Raw genomic sequence first — 20,799 nt, forward strand, 5'->3', positions numbered from 1 at the left:
CATATATAAGAATCATGGGATAGCAATAAAATGCTTTGTTGGTCTCCACTCCTAAAGCCTCTGGTTCAGTAGGATTGGAATGAGGTCTGAGAACATGTATCTCTATTGAAGTTCCAGGGTGTTGCCAATGGTGTTGATGAACAGACTGAGCTCTGAGGACCTCTGGTCTAAACTGACAGGTTATTAATAGGAGGCTGAATCATTATAACTAAGCTGTTGGAAAAGGATTTGGTGCTAAGAGAAACTTGCAGTCCTTCTTTAAGAAAATAGGTTTAGATAACTTAACAGTCAAGTAACTTGTAATGTTACTTGACATTTATTTTGTTTAATAAACCCAGAAAGAGGTTTCCCCCCATAGTTAGACTCTGGTATTTTTTTAAAATTCTATAGTTATAACTACAAATGTGTAAGTATATCTGTGACTCTATTAACATCTCAGAATCCATAAGGACCAGCAATCCAGTACTTATTACCAGAGGTATTTTACTTTGATTTGTATTTACTTAGCAGTGTGAGGAATCTCAAGATAACTCCTGTCTCAGGCTGTATCATTGGTTGCTGTGCTGCCACTAGCATGGGTTGATGGAAGATGCAGGCCTGTTTTGATTGGTACCATCACATAAGACAACTATTGGTTCAGAGAGGTTTGTTCTTTTCAGATTTCTAGGTGAACACAAATAAAATGAAAAGAAATTTATATTCAGTGTCACAGAATTACCTTAGTTGCCTGAATGGTTTAGGTGATTACACTTCTTCTGAATTTCCCACATAATAACTTCAGTTTTTCTACTTTACCTTGCATGCACAGGCCTGGCCAGAATCCAACAAGAATTTGTCAGATAATTATATGAAGTATCTTGGAACAATTGGCAGTTGCGTGGAAATTCATATTTTGAAAAGTGACTAATTATGTGCACAGGTATCAAAAGTACATGTACTGAAGTACATATTTGAACAGATTATGAATAATCACATCGAAATTATAGTGAGCTTTTCTAACTTGAATAGCACACATGTTGAGTTCTAGTCCAACACAAACTGGGTTGCAAAGCCTCCTTTTGGTAACAACCTACTGAAAGCAGTTCTTCTGCAGTCACATTAGTTTGAACTTACATCACCCTTTCTTCTTACCTCATCTCCTCTGCTCTCCTCAAGAGACCCTGTGCCTCCCCTTCTTCTTCCCATAGCATCTCCTCGTCTTTGGGAAATTTCTTTTGACTCTTTGGTACTATGGCACACTGTCACGGTGCATATCTTTATTTTGCAACATTTAATTATAAATTATTCTTCTAGGAACTGCCTGTTTTCTTGATGCTTGAATTTAATTTCCTATCAATAGGCTCACCTGTCCAAAACTTGGTAGCATTGTTGAAAATAAAAAAAAATAATCAAGTTAAAATAGATAGCTCTTAATGTAACAGTGCACATCCCTGGCTGCTTGTCATCTTTGGTCTTTACCCCCTTTCCTTTTCTGTGGATCCAGTTTCTCTTTCCTTAGGCAGAACTGGACTGGAGATCCACTGAGGCCCCGTTTAAGCTTTTACTAGATATAATAATTCATGTGGATAGCAACAGTAGAGATGAGCACTTTATTTCATTTCCTTTTTCCCACTCTGTGGCTTCTTGAAGAGTGAGGTCTTCATCCCAGAATCGGCTCTTTCTAAAAAGGTCCTGACATCATCTCAGGAAGGTAAAGTTGGGGCAGATGCAACACGGCCAGTTATGTCACAAGAATACAGGTCAGCAAGGTCAATAGACATCTCGGAATATATTCAATCCTATGACCACGTTCTATGCCTTTTACACTCAATGTTTTTTTGTGGTCATGTGTTGGGAATGCATAATGAGTTGTAAATATAAAGTTGTTACCACCATTTCAAGATGAGAGATGAAGCTTGCATAGAAGTGATGGATGGGGATACAGGGAACATGATGAATGTAAAGAGAAAGAAAATATCATTGATGGGATTATTTCATATTGAAATTGGAAGTTATGGGAAGAATGCATTATTTATCACAGGGGTTTAGTTCTTTGTCTGTTCTTGTAGTTTTATGTCCTTTGAAATGAACTTGCATAAGAACATGAAATACAGAGTGGTCATGAAAATCCATATGTAATGAAATAAGGTATTCCTTAAGCCTTGTCTCATCCATCTTAAAATGTATTTTTCAAAGCTTGTACGTGTGTATGCATGTTTATAGTGGGTGTACATGTATGCACATGCATTCAGAGGCCAGATATCAATCTTTGGTGTTATCTTTGGGTGACATCTATATTGTCACTTGCCCTGGGGCTCACAGATTCAACTAAGATGGCTGTCTGATGAGCCCCAGGGATCCATGTGTCTTTGCCTTGCTGGCACTGGAATTACAATCACTTGATACTCAGCCCTGCATGTTTCTATTTGGGGATCAAACTCAGGCCCTTGTACCTGCAAAAGGCAAGCACTTTATTGTCCGAATAATGTCCCCATTCCTTGTGTCAATGTTTTAATTGAAAATTTGCCTCTTACTTCATTAAGAAAATTATAGATAATTTTCATTTCTCAACCACTCCCTTTTTGTAAATCTATGTATATCCATGCACATGTCTTTTGTTAACTCTAGGGGTGAAGTTTCTCTTTTTTATTCAGTGGCAGTCTGTCTATTCATGTGCTTCACCCTATTTCCACCTGACTTAAGGAACAGATCTCATAACACCAACCCTGACTTTTCACTTCTGTCCTTTCTCCCTCCAACATTACTTGCAACTTTTCAACTTAATCATTCCCTACCAACATTTGGTTCCCAGGTTTCAGTGGATCTTCATCTGCATTGTAGCTAGTATAGATTCATGAACTTTCATCTGAGTTAAGAAAAAGCTGACTGTTTCCATAAATGTGATAAGGACATGACTGAAGTATGGCTTCCCGAATCACAATTTTTCATCGAGGAGAGTGTTTCCTCTCATTTGGTGCTTAGAGAGGAGAATAAGGTAAGCAGATCTCAGGAGACAGGCACATTAACCACATGATCAGTAAGTCCCCAAATCACTAGTCTGTTTGCTCAGGATGCAAACACAGGCAGAAAATGAAGACTGATGTACATTCATAGGAGTGATTCTCAGCAGAAACTTCATCAAAGAACAGTGATTCACAACTCATCCCAGGAGCTAGAGACAGTGTGGGTGCAGTAACACAGGGATCAAAACTCCAAGGCCGAAAGGGTGTGGGGCTGTGCCAGGCTGAGCTGGGGGATCTAGAGGACGCATCTGAGAGAACACACTCTGCTGTGCCTGAGTTCTCTGTGTCTGTCTAATTCTTAGCTCTGTATCTACTTTAGGAACCCACCTCCCCCCATAAGATCTGATATCTACTTTTGAAGGGAAGATGGAGGTCCGTTTAAATTCTTATCTGTGAAATCTGAGAAGACACCTCTGTGAATAGAGGAACCCAATATCTCACACTGCAAAGCATGCAAACATTTGAAACCAATCAAAATGACATAACTGCTCCAGATGTGGTCTGGGACTCCAGGTTGGATGCTCTGCTGTCCACAGAGTAGCCTGAGTCTGCTCTAGTGATTGGTTATGCTTTATCTGTTTTTGTATATTAAGGACTCATAATACTAACTAGAATGTGACTAGGATTGAACACAGGTTACTTGAATGAATGCCTGGTAGACTGAGGTAACACGTGTTCCTGCAGGAATGTGTACTGTTGCTCCCTCAGAATATACCTCTCTTGACATTGCCTTGTGTTGGATACTTAATCTACACTGTTGTGACCATTGGGTGAATTTGCTGACACTTGGCAAGCTGTCTGCTGAGAAAGAATGTTTGCAGGAAATTGTGTGCTGTTATGGTCCATGCTACCCTGTTCTGGACTTATGAACTTTAGAAATAATTTTTCCCACAGTCATAATTCTTGATAAATGGCCTATATAAGTCAAACTTCATCTTTTTGTCCTTAGAAGAACCTTCCAAACTGCTCTGTAACCAGAAGCAGACTGGTTGCTATGGGAATCTCTGGCCCCTGAGTTGTGTATATATGTAAATGCTGTTTTGCTTCCCAGAGCCTCTTCAGGTGATGTCTTTTACAGGTGAGCATCTTGTTATCTTGGACACCTTGAAACAATGCTTCACACATTTTTTTTTTGCTGTTATGAATTACCTCAAGGAATGGCTGAATTGCAATGTCTTACTGAAAGTATGTCTACTCGACATGTATCTGAATATCTAAAGTATGGTCTTAGCTCACTCTGTGAATTATTTTATAGCACAAACTGTTACTTTTGTATTGCATTTTCAAAAAAGTTTTCAAAAAACCCATATGTATTGCATTTTTCAAAAAAAATTAACTCCTTATGGAAGAGAAATCATTCTAAATGGTACTGCATCTGGAAATTGGAGAGTTTATGAAGTAGACATCCAAAAGATGCTGACAGTGATGATGGTACATTTAAAAACATTGGTGCCTATTGAGGAAAGAAATTATGACTGGGTTGTGTTCTTTTGAACATTTTTAGCCAGTTTGATGGCAAACAGCCAATGTTTATCAGAACTGATTGTGGAAATTATGAGACTCTCCAAACTTCCTAAATCAGTCCATTCAGTTAATGGAAATTTGATTCACAATGAAATGCTTATCTTTACATTTTTGGTATTCTATGGTAATCTCAGAGTTTATCTTAAATAAGATGCACCTTTACTATGAGTTGCTATTTTTTCTTATTATACAGATAGTGATCTGACAGCTCTATACTTGAGAAAACAAAGGCCAATGCTTTTCATTTATTGAAGAAAACAATTATCAAGATGGCAAGGAGGAAATGGATTGATACATCCCACAGCAACTTCATGAAAACATAATATGATTTTAATTAACATTACGTAGGTTTTACTTCCTGCCAGAACAGGAACATAGCTACTTTAGTGCATACTTACATGCATTTCTTTTCTTTGTTTTGGAACAAGAAACACTGAAGTGATTTCTGATAAAAACACATGAGTAAGAATTAAATTCTAGCTGTGTGATTTCAGTAAGCAGACTACTTGAGTTGAATTCAGAGGCAAAACCTTTTCATGTAGAATTTAGATACTATTGCAGAGCAGGGCAGAAGTTTGAGGGTGGTAAGGCTACTTGATGATGCCTGTCTGTTCCCTGAGTGGGAAGACAGGGATTTCAACTACTTTCATATTTTGTTCAGAACATTGGGCTCATCAATCTATCTGTTTTGGAGTCATGAAGATCGTCTTTAAAACTACAGAAACGAACTGCATTATTTTAACAGAGGAACTTGTGAATTTATGGTCGTTTCATCAGTGAAGTATTTAAGAAGCTGCCAAGCACAAAACTGCAACTGCTGTTAAGCTATTTGTTTACATCATTCAAATTACCAGGAGGAGGGTTCATTTATATAGGTTACTTATTTATGTAATGGGACAACAATTAAATCAGTGAGTGACTTTCCAAAAATCAATAATAGTTACTAGAACATACTTCATGTGATGACTTCTGGGTTCTCTAGAAAAATTTATATCTAGATACAGTTCTCCAGAAAAATAATTATTCAAAAATTATGTCTGTGGAATAATAAAGACAAGGCTTCAAAATCCTTTGTTGTCACTTATAACAAATCCCTATATGCTACAAATGTTTATTATTGCTTCACACAGGGTTTTGACCACTCCAGGAAGACTTAGCATGAACTCCATCACATGACCAATGATATAACATGACCCTCAACTCTGGACACCTACAACTCAAAGGACTTCCTGTATGGTGACCATAGATGTCAGGTAGGTTAAACATGAGGACCCAGTGGAGAGAGGGCATGGTTGCTCGATGCATGCAGAAAATCCTCTAAAAATTTCTTCCTCTTTTCCACCCCCTCACTTGAGACAGGTTCACTGTGCAACCCAGACTCTCCTTGGCTTCTAGCTCACGGAAGTTGGATAACAGACACATTACCACAGAAGGCTTCAAGCACTGTTCTTGAAAGTGTTTTCCATGAATCCCTTCCTGAGTTTTACCTTGCATTGTAAAACTGTAAGTTTAGCCCTTTCAATAGATTTGCAAGTCATTTTGGAGGACTGTCAAGCCTGAGAAGGACATAGAAACCCTTTAATTTATAATTGTATTGTCAGAACTAGTCCTAATACTGTGTGAGAATAGACAAACATTATTGACTTTAAATTCTCCAATAGGCTATCCAAACATATTTCTAGTCATGTTTTAGGGGGGAAAATTGTTTAGAGGTGTATTCCTTACTTTTCACACCACTGTAACAAAATGCCCAACAGATTAACTTAGGGGAGGAAGGAAGATTCACAGGGGCTTGTGGTGACCAGAGATTTCATAGTCGATTATAGCAGAAAAAAAATAGTAGTTATTAAAGCAGCTTTCTCATTCGGGAGGAGTGTAAGTCAGAACTGTTCATTGTGACTGACCAGGAAGTGGAGACTAGAACAAGGAAGAGCCAGGAATACAATACTCCCAGGAGCCTCTCCACAGTGGCCCATATTCCAGAAGTTTTACAGCCTCTCCAAACAGCACTACTAGCGGGGAACAAGTGTGCAAACGTATGAGCCCACGAGGATCATTGCACACCCAAGAGTGTGTAAAGGAGCAATGTTGCTGAGTCCACTCCACTAACTGCTGTTGGTCAAGAAACACCAGCAGATTTAGTTCGTTTGCTGTCTTTGTGAATTGTTTGATTTTATGCTATATATTTAAGAGAGGAAAAGAAAATTCAGTCTTAAGACTCATGTAAAAGGAATGGACCTTATCTGTTATTTATCTATTTATACTTGGTCCATACAGGAACTGAACGACTTAATTCTTTCTAACTTGATTCTTTGTTCTAGGTGTGTTGACTGCAACAAGTATCTTTTCAGGGCAATAAAGTATAAAAGGTTTGTTGAAAATCCTATTAGGTATTTGGTAGACCTTGGGGTTTGCTACAGAATAGATCCAAGTCTTGAATCTAAGCAGCATTACAGTGTCTTGGCCCCAACTTCTACCTTTGTATTCATGTGTGTGGCAATGGGCTCATATTCCTCATTAATTTAATCTTTGCTGATGCCAGTATGTATACAGCATACTTTTAAAAGTCCACACCAATATGGTTATAAAGAAGAGAAAATACCATAAGTATCATGCTCATGTCTTCTTTCTCCAAGTCCTTTAATGATTTAAATATTTAAGAGATAATCTGGGAAAATACACTATTTTGAGTTTTTTTTTTTTTTTTTTTTGGTTTTTCGAGACAGGGTTTCTCTGTGTAGCTTTGCGCCTTTCCTGGAACTCGCTTTGGAGACCAGGCTGGCCTTGAACTCACAGAGATCCACCTGGCTCTGCCTCGCGAGTGCTGGGATTAAAGGAGTTTTTAATAGCATATATGCATTGTTTTTTTAGGTTGTTTTTTGCCTTTTTGGGGGGACCCACTACCCAGCTTGCAAGTAAACACACACAGAGGCTTATTATTACTTATGACTGCCTGGCCTTAGTTTGTGTGTTTCTTACCAGCTTTCCTTAATTTAAGTTATCCTGTCTATCTTTTGCCTCTGGGCTTTTCCCTTTTTCTTGCTTCTGTAGCCCTGCTTTGTTTCTTACTCCTTAGCTTGCTGTGTAGCTGGGTGGCCGGCCCCTGGAGTCCTCCTCCTTCTCTGGCTCTCCTGCCTCTGGCTACTTCTTCCCCCTCTGGCTACTTCTCCTCTCCTCCCAGTTTTCTCCTTCTATATATTCTCTCTTCCTGCCAGCCCCGCCTATCCTTTCTCCTGCCTTGCTATTGGCTGTTCAGTTCTTTATTAGACCATCAGGTGTTTTAGACAGGCAAAGTAACACAGCTTCACAGAGTTAACATAAACAACATAGCACATAAACAAAAGCAACATAAGCAAAAGCAACACACCTTAAAATAATATTCTACAACAAATTTTAGATAATAATGGGTTGTATTGTGACATCTTCATAAGTGCACATTACGTTTTAATCATATTCCATCCCATTGTGCTCACTTATACTTTTCTAACCCGTGTTACTTCACATGTTCATTTGTTCCTTGATCTATCTAACTTATGAATAATTTAATAAATATCACCTTTTTACAACATTCAATCCAGTATTTATTTCTTCCTTTTTAAAATCCCTATAGCGCAAATTTGGCAAAATCAATAGTTATATCAATATTATAATTTTGTTTGGATTCCGCATCAAATTCAAAGAAATACTTTAACATTAGCAACAAAAAGTTGAATTTTTCATAGCATGTATTCCTATACTGATAATATGAAGAGCATTAATATGAATGGACATACATGTTATTATGTTCTTTGTAATACAGATTTTCATGTTGCACCACATTATTATGACTTGAATCTGAAATATTCTCCACAGACTCAGAGTTGAATGCTCACTCATTAGTGGGTGGCACTATTCTGGGAGGTTCTAGAGACCTTGGAGAGGGAGTCTAGATGGAAGAAGTGGATATCTGAGACCTGGTTCTTGGGAGTCTATTATCTCTGGTTCTGTGTGCTTCCTGGTGTAGGATATGGTTCTGTTCTCCTCCATGACACCTTTCCCATCATAATGGACTGAGACTATGGGCCACAGTAAGCCTTTCTTCCTTTAAGGTTTCCTCTTTCCATGGTTTAGTCATGTGTATATGAATAGTGAGCAATGAATGAACATGATCCCATGTCAGAGATGTTTCCTATATTTTCATGTAAAATTCTCAATTTGTTTTGTTTTATACATTATCAATATGGAAATCATATTGAATTTACCTAGGATTTTAAGCATGCCCTATGTGAAGGAGAAGCTTGAAGTGAGTCAGACTAAAGATGGGAGGCACTTGAGTAGAGGATCTAACTAAACTAGGCTTAGAAACTAGACTTGAGTGTGTAAATTCACTCACTCATTTGAGTAACCAATTCAATGACTATTGAATAAAAACAGCCTGGAATCTGGGAAATTTTACATGTGTTTGTGGTGTACTAATTGGGGTTCTCCATTATATGCCTATCTTATGTATACTCACAGGTATCTATCATTTATTATCTATCTATCTATCTATCTATCTATCCATTATCTACCATCTATCATCCATCTATCTATCCATTATCAACCATCTATCATCTATCTATCTATCTATCTATCTATCTATCTATCTATCTATCTATCTATCTATTTATCTATCTTTCTATCATCTGTATATCTATTTATCTTTCTGTCATCTATCTATCATCTATCTATCTATCTATCTATCTATCTATCTATCTATCTATCTATCCATTACCTATCATTTATCTATCTATCTACCATCTCTTTGTCTATCTACCATCTGTCTATCAATCTGAACTGAATTAACTTATACATTTGTATAATCCCATTGTTTATTTTTTATAACCTTCAAAGAAAGTCAATGGTATGATTCAGGTTGGTTCTGAAGGCCCAAGAACCAAGGAAGCCAATGGGGTGACTTCTAGTCTCAGACCCTTGAACAATGTCTCTGGGAGCTGAGAGCCCCAGTGTTCAAAAGCAGAAGATTAAGTCCTGACTTCAAAAGAGAGAGAGAAAAATTGACCTGTCCTCTCATTTTGTTCGATCTGGACCCTCAACAGGTTGCATTATGTCCATCCACATTGGTAGAGATAAATCTTTGTTGTTAATTGACTAAATTGTGCCCAGCTAGCTATCTGGTTGTGCCTTAACCCATTCAAGTTAGAAGGACGGTAGCCACCACACAGGTTACTACTGTCTGGGCTGCAACAGGGAGATCTGTGTTCTTGGGCAACTGTTACCGATTCGATTCTGTGTTAAGCACTTTTATGTTAAGCAGTAATTTTGATAAGATATTTCAAATTGTTTGGGAATTAAAGCAAAGAGCAGCAAAATTAAGTTGATTTAGGTTATTATATGTCATTTTATGACAGGGTATATAGTTTAAGTTCTTACATGGAAAATTGCAATAATGAAAATGGACTTCAGAGAACAGTAGCACAGGACTGCTTTTTACAGTACATTTCGATGAAAATTTCCCTTGTGGATAGTGAAGCAGAGGGCAAATGGATATTTGGGGATGATGACTGATTGCACATGATTATTGCACTATGTAGAAGAGTGTATTGGTGTTGAGTCCAGTTGTGGTCCCAAGGCTCTGTAACAGTATAGGTCTAGAGGTTGTTTGACCCTAACCTGCAGAAATAAGAATCCAGAACAGTGAGGTGTCAAGTGGGAGGATTGGGGATGAGAAATGAAGAAGACAAGAGTAATAGCTGTGTCCAGGAGATCTTGAATAAGCTGATGACTATGTCAAGCAAGTTTATTAAGAAGTACAGCATCATATATACCATTGGGGTTTTGGTGAAGGTCAGCAGAGGGCTAAGTCGGACAATATTGGCAAAGAAAGCATGGGATGTCTCAGCCATAGCTGCCTAAGGACTGATAACCACAGCCCAGGGGGAAGAGTCAGGTCCCCTGAAACTGCAGCTTTGCTTTCTTTGAGACACTGCTCCAGCCCTAGACCAGCTTCAGCAACGCCACACCTCGGCAAGAACACAAAACTGAAGTTCCCTTTGTACTTTCGTCAGGGCTTCTGGGAAAGTCTTGTGTGGGTCTAGCTCCCCAAAGTTGTTGTGGAGAAACTCATGTGCAGCTAACATCAAAACCAAGCCCTATTTATCACATGCTAAGTTTTCTGTAATCATTACCTTTTACTCCAGTGAACTCAGACTGAAGCTAATATATTTGTTACAGCACAAATGGTTTATAGTATTTCTACTCATGTCTTCTTATTAACAAGGAAGCATATAAGAATAGCTGACTTGGAGACTGTGTCACAGCATTTGAGTGGCTGATACTTTGTGACTGATCTCCCTTTATAATGTGGTAGCTTGGTATCTCCACAAGTTAGGAACCCTTCCTGAGGTTACTTTAGGAAACTGTATCCCTGTTGGGAAAATGTCCCCCAGGATTTCATCTTGCTCCCTTTATTGACCAATCATTGTTTTAATTCCTTTTTCTCCCTGTATACCTAATCTAACATAAGTCCTAAGAATATGGTGAAGCATGATTCTGCTAAATGGTCATAGTGATAAACTGTTCCCTGAATTCTTCCCTGATACAGATAGAATAGGAGATCTCCCAACAGTCATCAGAGAAACATCCTTTTGTAATAGGCGACAATTAATATAGTGATTCACACTTGGTCAAATGCAGAGAATAAGAGACAATGGAGTGTACGTGCACCTCTAAATGGGACATCTACATCCCACCTTCTCCACAAGGCTCAGAGATCATCTTGGAGCAGCAGTTATAAAGATTCTAGGAGAGGGAGTAAGTTTCTGTAGCAAAACAATATTTGCAGGATGTGATAGGGCCATGGCATACATAGATTCACAGTAGCTCTGACTACATAGATATTACCTATGCAAGATAAAGACAGCTAAGGCTCCATAAAGTGGGGAGGGACTCAAGAGTTCCCACCCCTAGCTGAAAAGCTGTTGGCAATTGATGGCTGCTGGGGAAGAGAGGGTCAGTTTTCTTCAGGGAAGCAGTCCTTGAAAGGCTATTCATGTCCATTAAATGGTTCTACATCTATGTGCACATACACTCTACTGGGAGGACGCCATAGATTTTTTTTTTTTGGTTTTTCGAGACAGGGTTTCTCTGTGTAGCTTTGCGCCTTTCTGGAACTCACTCTGTAGCCCAGACTGGCCTCGAACTCACAGAGATCCGCCTGGCTCTGCCTCCCGAGTGCTGGGATTAAAGGCGTGCGCCACCACCGCCCGGCCCATAGATTTTAATCCAAGAGAGAGGACATGAAGTTGGGAGGGAAACACGATAGAGGGTAAGTAGGAGGGATTGGAGGAGAGAGAATGGGAGATAGATTTGATCAAAATGCATTTTATGTGTGAATGAAAATTCTCACTAAAAAGGGATAAAAGGAATAAAAAAAATAGTACTGAACATTTTTGTTCGTAGACTGTTGTTTGAACTTTAATATAAACACACACACACACACACACACACATATATATATAAATGCTCACCAAATATTTGTATTTATTTGGAGACTTACTTCACTCATTTAATAAAGCAATGAAGAGAGATAAAATTCTCTTTATGTCTAAGAACTCTAGCAGTGGTATCAGGGTTGATATCAAGGTCAATGTGATACCAAGATAAGGCACTGATAGATCAGAGGTGAGTGATATGAACAAGCTGAAGATAACCTTACTCAACCTCTTAGATACAAAAGTTAAGCCAATTACTTATGCCTTGGTCTTAGTGAGAATGGCTCCCGTAGGATCATCTCTTTGAGTGCTTAGTCATCAGTTGGTGGAAAGATTAGGAAGTATGGCCCCATTGGAGGTGTATCACTGGGGGTGGATTTGGAGGTTTCAAAAGCCCAGCCATTCCCAGTTGTAGCTAGAGAGTTTTCTCTCCAGGTCCTGACAATCCCCGGCAGTCCGACAGCCCACTTATAAAATAAACACACAGACGCTTATATTATTTAAACTTTTTGGCCTAACGGTTCAGGCTTCTTGTTGACTGTTCTTATATCTTAAATTAACCCATTTCTATTAATCTATACTTTGCCACGTGGCTTGTAGCTTACAGGTACCTGACATCTTCCTTGTCTTGGAGGCGGCTGGCAGTTTCTCTCTGCCTCAGCCTTCCACTTCCCAGAATTCTTTTTTCTGCTTGTCCCACCTATACTTCCTGCCTGGCTATTGGCCAGTCAGCATTTTATTTATACAAAGCGATATCCACAGCACCCAGTTATCTCTCTCTGCCTAGTGCTTGTGTTTCAAGATACCAGCTCTCAGCTACTGCTTCAACATCATACCTGCCTGCCTGCTGCCTCGCTCCCTATAGTGGTGATAGACTCACACTCTGGAACTGTGAGAACCCAAATTCAGTGCTTTATTCTCTAAGTTGCCTTGGCCATGGTGTTTTGTCATGGGAATTCGAAAGTAACTAGGACCATTTAGAGCAAACTAGTTCAAATGGGGGGCTCATCTCTATACTGAATTCTTCTCATAATTTAAAAGTTCCATCTTGTGACAAATTTGAATCTTGTCCTTGCCATTTCTAACTTTAAGGCATTGTTTTCTCCTCCATAAAAGTAAATTTCTTTCTCTGAACATTATAATTTAATTTTGAAACTCTGCCTGGGGATTTCTATTTAATCTTTGCTAAATATCTAAGACACTTTAGTTTGACCCACTTTAACACTGAGAGGGAATTTGTTATTAAGCTTATATTTTGTTTTAAGGAACAAAATAGAAATCTCACTTGCATATCTTTTGAAATTAAACTTGAAATTTAGCTTACAATAAAGTTAAACTCTGTTTTCAGGCTGTAAAAAAACCACTAAAACCATGTTATTTCAGTTATTCTAACAATGTCTTTTGAGGCAGACAATAAAAATCATTAATAATGTGCATTTTGACATTCTAAAATGTTCCATTGTTTTATTTTTCCAATAGTAGTTCAGATATTTTCAATTATATAGAATTTGTTCCATTAGATAATTCTTAAAATAAATCTACATCTAAGATTCACTTATTATGATGAATTCTGTGTTTGGGGGATAAAATGGTAATGCTGTGATACAATGGAGTCTGAGATTCTCCTTCCCTCCCTCTCTCCCTCCCTCCTTTACTGCATCCTCCCTCTATCCCACCCTCCCTTCTTCTACCTCTTCCATCCCTCCCTCCTGCTCCTCATTCTTCTTTTGTACAGCTTCCACAGTTAGATTTGAGAACCATCCTCCTCCGTTGCTCTATATACTTTCAGACGTGTGACTTAAACAGACCGGAAACACTCTTTTAAGCTGAACAAATGACTACTTGGGGATCACTGAATAAGACTGAGTAGAATAGTATACAGTTTTTCTGCTCACCCTGCATTAACTGCTCATCCATTTAAGAGATACTGGCTGAGTTGGTTGCTCAGATTTCTGCAACTCTCAGACTTCTGTTCTTTCTTAAACAGATGCTGAAGAAGTGAAGTGATAACTCCTTGATATTTTAGAATCTACAGATTTGTGTAACATTGCCTGTTCCTCTTGCCCCAAGAATCAGTTCACTATATCATGAATTTATTTATTTAAGATTTGTCATTTAAATACCAATAAAAGTTGCCTTCCATATTAATGTGTGATTTGAAATAAATCTTTCCCCCAAAATTAAATTAGCTTTGAATATATGTGAATATACACATATGCACAAATATATTATATGCATATGCACATATATAACACATGTGGATATGTAATGCAGGCCAAGTAAGCAATTTGTGAATATGAGAGGACATATGCTTAATGTATTTATAAAACACTGATTCTGTTAAATGGTGTTTGTGTACAGCAAACAGTTCTGAATCTATTGTGAAAAGCCCTGTGTTGCCTATCAAAGAAATTTAGTCAAACTACCTAGATCATTGAGCTTTGTGCATTCATCTGTAAACCTGGCCAATCAAAATATATTTTCCTTAAGCCACAAGAGTATGAAGTAGATAAAATAGGTGATAAGGTATAATCAAAGTTGCAATAACTAAGTTAATCTAAATTATTGTTATCTTTATCTTTCATGTATCATATTGAACTCAGTTAATAGCTTCTGTTTTTCTAGACTGGCATCATGTGACAGATGATCCTGTACACAAGCCATGATGTGAGTATTAAAATGATATTGATTTAATCCCCACCAGAGGCCAGATACTATCCCTACAACTATGGGATACTGCTCCATCAGACAGTGTAGAAGACAGGAAAATAACAAGATGTGTGAAGATAGTGGTTTTAAGTGCACAGTGGGGAACAGAGAAGGAATAATTAAGTAAATTCCAGTGAGATGACATCATCTCCTGAGAAAGAGGGTGTTGCTTATGCTTGGAAAATAGGTAAGACTGATGCCCAGTGGTCATTCCTAAAATCATACACATACAAACAACAGTGAGCAGACTCAGCAGATCATATTTATATATTTATTCACTTCCATATATGTAAAATAATAAAGAAAAAGAGGCGGTGACTTTTAAAGGGCAGGGAACGTGGGAGGAATTGGAGAGAGGAAAGAGAGGGAAAAAGAAAAATGATGTAACATTTTAACTAAAAACAAATTTTAAGTAGAGAACAAAGCAGATTTGCAATACTGTTGTGCTATTAAAAAATAAAATCCAAACAAAAACTACATTGAAATTAGTGGAAGTTAATTAAATACCAATGGTGGTATTTAAGGTCAAGTTACAAAGAGGACACTGAAAGCATCCTTAAATGCTGCTCCTAATGTTCACAGTCATTCTCCTTCTCTTTTCAGTGTCCAGAAGACCAGTAGCTCTTTTTGGCGCTTTTCCCTCACCCCTTGGTTTTGTTCATTGTCAAAATGTCCCAAGAGGGATGTTCCAAGGTCACAAGATATACTCCATAGTCTGTGAGTCTTTCAACCTCTTTACAAGGAGAACTGCTCCTTCTATACTTGGCGGAGGGAGACAGGAGCAGAGGAGTGGCCATACAATAAAATTACGTGACAATGCAAATTTCTGATCAGTGATTCTCACCGCCATGGGACCAAGATGTTTACCTCACACTGACTTGGGGACTCGTGTTTGGCAAATTGTAAGCCCAGAGAAATATTCATGCTGGGTCACCGGGTGTCTTCAGTAAGTATATTAACAACATTTGTGGTGATGGTTTCAATTATAATGGATTTATGTGACAAAATTGACCTCCTTGGAGGAGATCAATTCCTATTCACTCAGACTTGACCACTTAGATACACTGATATTTGAAAGTGGTAAATTTTATATGAGTAAGGTTTAAGGGATTTATGTAGTGGAGAAAATAATATAGCCTATTTTCACTACAAATGCTAGTGTCACATTATAATCTACCCATTTACCTTTCCCTAGTATCTGCCTATTTATTGACCTGGCTCTCACTCTACCTATTTTGCATAGAATTACAGTTATATATTTTGTTTTCCTGATATTATTATAAAAATATTGATCTTGGGATTTTTATGTTCCTGATTATGGACTATTATATCTATATATTTGCAAAGAGTGAAAATATCATGAATTTAATAGTGTCATATTATTGAACTTCTAGGATAATTCTGGAATATTTAGTTAATCATAGATATACTTAGCCATAGACATTTATTTAGCTTTAAAAGTTTGATGAACTATCATCCACAGTCATATTGAGCTACAGATTATTTGTGGCATATAATGGTATATACACTTGGAGGATTTTATAATCCTACATTAAACAAGACATAACATTAGAAAAAACTGATCCTCTTTTTCATTGTCAAGTTTCTTTGTAAATTGTTTAATGGCTGAGAGACATTTGATTATGAAAGCTGCTAGATTAAATCAACCTACATATTTTTAAAAATATCTTGACTTCAACATTTAAGTCAGAAGATGTTTTACTTAGGGAAAGAGGTTCTGCTTTTATTTCCACAGGAAATGAGAGGCTCTGCATTCCTTCTGGGTTAAGAAAAACCAGGTTTAATCAAGGAAGATCCCCTGAAAACTCTCCAATGGGAATGGATGGCCCAGATGATCCAGCAATTCAGAGCACCTCTGTTGCAGTTTCTTCTGAGTTCTACATCCAGAACAGTTTTAAGGCTACTGGCTGAGATGATCTAGTCTCACAGACTACTCCAGTCAGGACATGACTATACTCCTAAATTTTCTCAGGTTCCTTCAAAGATGACCAATGCCCCCAATCAGCAGGAAGTAGTCTAGAGAACTACACCCACATTCCCAAAAATAAATTATGGATATTTGTCATTGTTTAGGGTTTTTTTTTAACAAGTTGTTATTGGTAATGGTCAGAAAAAAAGCTGAACAAAAGAGATTAAATTCAGAGATCTCATTGTAAAAAGAAAAGAGGAGATATAGAAATGATAGTATAAAAGAGTAGATTATTGAATCTAATCCAAAAAACAACTATTAATCTTACATATTTTATGTTGGTATGGATTTTGGTTTATTGATACAAGTTTTGTTATACTGTATGTATATTTCTACTCTTGTGTAAGGTATTATATATTATGCAGCCCACTTAAAAATGTAATATATAATTAAGAAATAAAGATTAATAGTCATCTATAATAGCAAACTTATAGTCATGTTAGGTATGTTTTCAAGATTATACACAGATATATTTAGATAGATGGTCTTCAAAAACTTTGAAGCTCTATGCAATATGGCATTTAATATGTTTAATAACCTAAGGCTTTTCATAACAGTGAGACATGTCTGCTCCTTGCAGCATCAATCTACTTCAGAGAAGATGATAGGCATATAATAAGAAACTCCATATGGACTTGATATTGTAACTGTAATTTTTACTTGATAACTGTTTTTGTTGTATATAACCTTACTATGTTAAAGTTAAAACCTTCTTTTTTAATTAAACAAAAAGTGAAAATGCTGTGGAATAATCCTCTTGTACACTGTAAAGATTTGTCACTTGAATTGGCTTAATAAAATGCTGATAGGCCAGTAGCCAAGCAGGAAGTATAAGTGGGACCATCAAACTAAGGATGATGAGAAGAAGAAGGGCAGACTCAGGAGTCGCCAGCCACACACAGAGGGAGCAAGAGATGAATGTGCCATGTTAATAATGGCACTGCCACATGGAAGAGCATAAATGAGGAATATGGGTTAACTTAAAATGTAAAAGCTAGTTGGTAATAAGCCTGAGCTTTGGCTGATAATTTATAAATCATATATGCCTCTATGTGTTTATTTGGGACCAAGTGGTAGGGACAGGAAATGTCCATCTATACATTAATAGAAGAACCATCTTGCATGCTTAGAAGCCCTCGGTAGCACCCTGAACCAGATGTTTTCACACTGTCAGTCTTACTGATGTTATAGCCTTGATACTAGAACCTCAGCAAGAAAGGCAGCATGGGAAAAAGAGAAAAGATAAACTTTTGGCTCTAATAGCCTATGCATGAAGACCTTCTGTTTCTTCTGGAATTGAAGGATTCAGTAGGTTATAAACAGAGTGGACTTAAAAATGAGAAAAGTTTTCTTTGATGTGTCTACATCCTTTAATTTTGCTGAAACACCAACAGATTTTAAACAATTCATCCAACCCCACAACCCTGAACAAAGTATGTTTTCTAGAAGACTAATGTCTTGCATTGGAAGTTCTAGAGAGCAGGACTGACTTCTCTGTCTTCTGCTCTCTGCCCACACAGCAGCAGAGGGAGCTGAACCATCACTGAGTTTTTAAGAGTTCAAGATTCTAGATCCTGTGTCTTTCTTGGGGTCCTGTTTTCTAGGTAGCCTCCCTGGAGTTGTGAGTAGCAGTCTAGTCATCTTTGTTTTACATCTAGTATCCTCCTATGAGTGAGTACATACCATATTTGTCTTTCTGAGTCTGGGTTACCTCACTCAGGATGATTTTTTCTAGATCCATCCATTTGCCTGCAAACCTCATGATGTCATTGTTTTTCTCTGCTGAGTAGTATTCCATTGTGTATATGTACCACATTTTATTTATCCATTCTTCAGTTGAAGGGCATCTAGGTTGTTTCCAGGTTCTGGACTAGACTGCTACTCACAACTCCAGGGAGGCTACCTAGAAAACAGGACCCCAAGAAAGACACAGGGATTGCCCAATGACAGGGAAATGGATGAGATCTACATGAACAACATGGATGTGAGTGGGGGTAATGAAGGGCAAGGGTCGAGAGAAAGAGAGCTTAGGGGAGTGGGAGATCCCAGCTGGATCAAGAACAGAGAGGGAGAACAAGGAATAAAAGACCATGATAAATGAAGACCACATGAGAATAGGAAGAAGCAAAGTGCTAGAGAGGCCCACAGAAATCCACAAAGATACCCCCACAATAGACTACTGGCAATGGTCGAGAGACAGCCCGAACTGACCTACTCTGGTGATAGGATGGCCAAACACCCTAATTGTCGTGCTAGAAACCCCATCTAATGACTGAGGGAACCAGATGCAGAGATCCACGGCCAGGCCCCAGGTGGAGCTCTAGGAGTCCAATTGTTGAGAAAGAGGAGGGTTTATATGAGCAAGAATTGTTGAGACCAAGGTTGGATAAAGCACAGGGACAAATAGCCAAATGAATGGAAACACATGAACTATGAACCAATAGCTGAGGAGCCCCCAACTGGATCAGGCCCTCTGGATAAGTGAGACAGTTGATTAGCTTGATCGGTTTGGGAGGCATCCAGGCAGTGGGTCTGGGTCCTGTACTCAGCGCATGAGTTGGCTGTTTGAAACCTGGGGCTTATACAGGGACACTTGGCTCAGCCTGGGAGGAGGGGACTGGACCTGCCTGGACTGAATCTACCAGGTTGAACTCAATCCTCAGGGGAGTCTTTGCCCTGGAGGAGATGGGAATAGGGGGTAGGCTGGGAGGAAAGCGGAGGGTGGGGTGGGAGGGGGGAGAACAAGGGAATCTGTGGCTGATAAGTAAAATTAAGTTAAATTATAAAATAAAAAAAGATAAAAGAAAAGATTCCAGACCCATGAATTCCAGACCAGTAAGTGTAACAGTAGCCATTACAATGTGGAAGCTTAGGCTGCCATAGCCCATGGGGTTGTTAGGGCTGCTAAGGGTACAGAGTCCCCATGACCCCATGTGCTGGAGTCTGGCTGTGTGGAATGCAGCAATGGGTTCTATCCATTCTCACTGTATTGTCATCCAGACTCTTAAGCAGAGGACTTGGAATCCAGAATCTTCTTTCTTTCATCCAGTTCCCTTTACTATTGTTGCAAGTTCAGTCCTCACTAATTCTTCTCAGTTTATCATGGGTGTTTGGGAATTTACTCACAAATTCTTGTGGAAAAGATAGTGTTGTCTATTATCTATTTGTTCCAGGTCTTTTGTGAATTCTTTTTTCTGTGTTTATCTCCATGAAGTTATGAGATGGGACCCTCAAAGTATGATTACCTACTTTTACCATGGCTTACTGTATTTCTGGTAAACTTGGAAAGGATTACCTTCCTTCAAAGTGATCAATGTCAGAGATACTTATATTTTTCTATTGTTGAGCTAAAACCATAATTTGCTATTTATTTGGGTATTAATGTAAATATTGATTTAATTTGGTTATTTAATTGCACATCAGCCAGCCTCAGCTCTAGGTGAGCAAAACAGATTTCATGTACAGCACTTCTGGCAGACTGTTTATAAAGTGAAAATTTTCATGATACAGTTGCATCTTTGTTCCATCCTCTCTCTCTTTCAGCATGAAAACACACCAATGTCTCTGCTTTCTAGGACACTAAAATACAGAACGAAACATATGGGTTTGTGTTTTAAAATACTTGATGTCACGCATGTAACACAGCTGACTGATGCTACCTTTGGAAACACAATAGAACAACAGTTCTCAACCTGGGGGTCGAACGACCCTTTCATGGGGGTTGTTTAAGACCATCAGAAAGCACAGATATATTTACATTATGATCCATAACAGTAGCAAAATTATAGTTATAAACTAGCAATGAAAATAATTTTATGGTTGAGGTTTACCACAACGTGATAACCTTGTATTAAAGGGTTGCAGCATCAGGAAGGTTGAGAACCACCATAATAGAACATTTTGATCTTTGAATCAAGATCACAGGAGAGCATAGGTAGACAAATCATTAATGTTAACAGACAATGTTAATATCCTGCTCTGTGGCTTACTCTTACAAATAAAAATACAGTGGAGGACATCCATAGCTACTTCATGTTCACATCACAAAGACTGATCTGAGCAGTGGCAACAGCAATTGTATGGCTCATAAAATGGCCATATT

The sequence above is a fragment of the Peromyscus californicus genome, unplaced genomic scaffold (genome assembly GCF_007827085.1).
Source record: "Peromyscus californicus insignis strain IS unplaced genomic scaffold, ASM782708v3 Scaffold_22__1_contigs__length_63687245, whole genome shotgun sequence".
NCBI classification, from domain to species: domain Eukaryota; kingdom Metazoa; phylum Chordata; class Mammalia; order Rodentia; family Cricetidae; genus Peromyscus; species Peromyscus californicus.